General features: G+C 36.4%; 1 pseudogene; it reads right to left on the bottom strand.

The window, feature by feature from the left end:
* Positions 1 to 311: 311 nt before the first annotated feature.
* Positions 312 to 408, bottom strand: LOC113881541 (annotated as a pseudogene).
* Between the last annotated feature and the right edge of the window lie 855 nt (positions 409 to 1,263).

Here is a 1,263-nt window from a genome sequence, read left to right as displayed (position 1 = left end):
TGTGCACAGATGATTCAGTGGTAATGAACATGAACTTGGGCAAACTCCAGAAGATGGTGAGGGATAGGGAGGCCTGTGTGCTGCAGTCCATGGGGTCGCAAACAGTTGGACATGACTGCGCAACTGAACAACAACAATTGACATATATCACTGTATAAGTTAAAGGTACAGAGCGTGATAGCTTGATTTACATATACTGTGAAATGATTGCCACAATAAATTTAGTTAACATCCATTGTTTCATATAGATACACTAAAAGAAAGAAAACTTATCATGAGAGAACTCTTAGGGTCTCCTCTATTAACAACCTAAAAATATGGAAGACCATATGCACGTCTGTGTCATATTTGTGCAGGGGCCATGCTAATCTTCTCTGCAATTTTCATGTATATATTACCAAAGGAAGCACCACCCTGACATGCTGACAGGTCTTTATTGTGGACTAAAAGAGAAGAAAGGTAGGAGATCAAATGGAATAGATATATATATATATATATTTTTACTCTTTACTAAGAAGTCTTCATTCCAATGTTGAAATTGATATCTGTATTTCTACTTGCAGTTTTAGAACATTTAACATTTCATGCAAAATCCAGAACTTTCTTTATCATTATTTGCAAAAGAAATTAATTCATGTTTTCCATTCTTTGACACTAAATGATGTTCGCTCATGATCTCTCCCTCAGTATCCAGGGGCGACTTTTCGACACATCAAACCAGGAGAAGCTCAATATCCCACCATGATTTACAGAGGCCTGATTATCCGTCCTTGTCTTCATCCCAGCTTCATCTGGTACCTTGGTCTCTCTTGCTCACAATTCTTTGGCCACTCTGATATACTTGTACTCCTCGGAGCACTTCTCACCAGCAATTTCTCACCTTCAGTTCAGTTCAGTTCAGTCGCTCAGTCATTTCTCACCTTAGGTCATTTGTATAAGCTTTGCTTTAACCTTGGAGTGCTTTTAATCACTTTTCATGCTTAATTCAGATTCATTTTTTAGGTAATACTCCTATTTTTCTTTATCACAGTATCAGTACTTGAATTGCTATGTGTCTACTGTCTATTACTCCCACTAGAACTAATGCTTCATGAGGGCAGAGGTTTAATTATTGCTAGTTGCCCTATCTTTAATGCTTCATACAATTCCGTGGCTCAATACTAAATATCATTTTAACAAATCACTACATGAATAGATGTATAACTGTGCCATTTCAGTACTAAAATATTCAAAAACTGTCTATTTTTAGACTATAATATAGTT

This window comes from Bos indicus x Bos taurus, chromosome 2, assembly GCF_003369695.1.
Source record: "Bos indicus x Bos taurus breed Angus x Brahman F1 hybrid chromosome 2, Bos_hybrid_MaternalHap_v2.0, whole genome shotgun sequence".
NCBI classification, from domain to species: Eukaryota; Metazoa; Chordata; class Mammalia; order Artiodactyla; family Bovidae; genus Bos; species Bos indicus x Bos taurus.
This window is presented reverse-complemented; position numbering and strand designations above follow the sequence as displayed.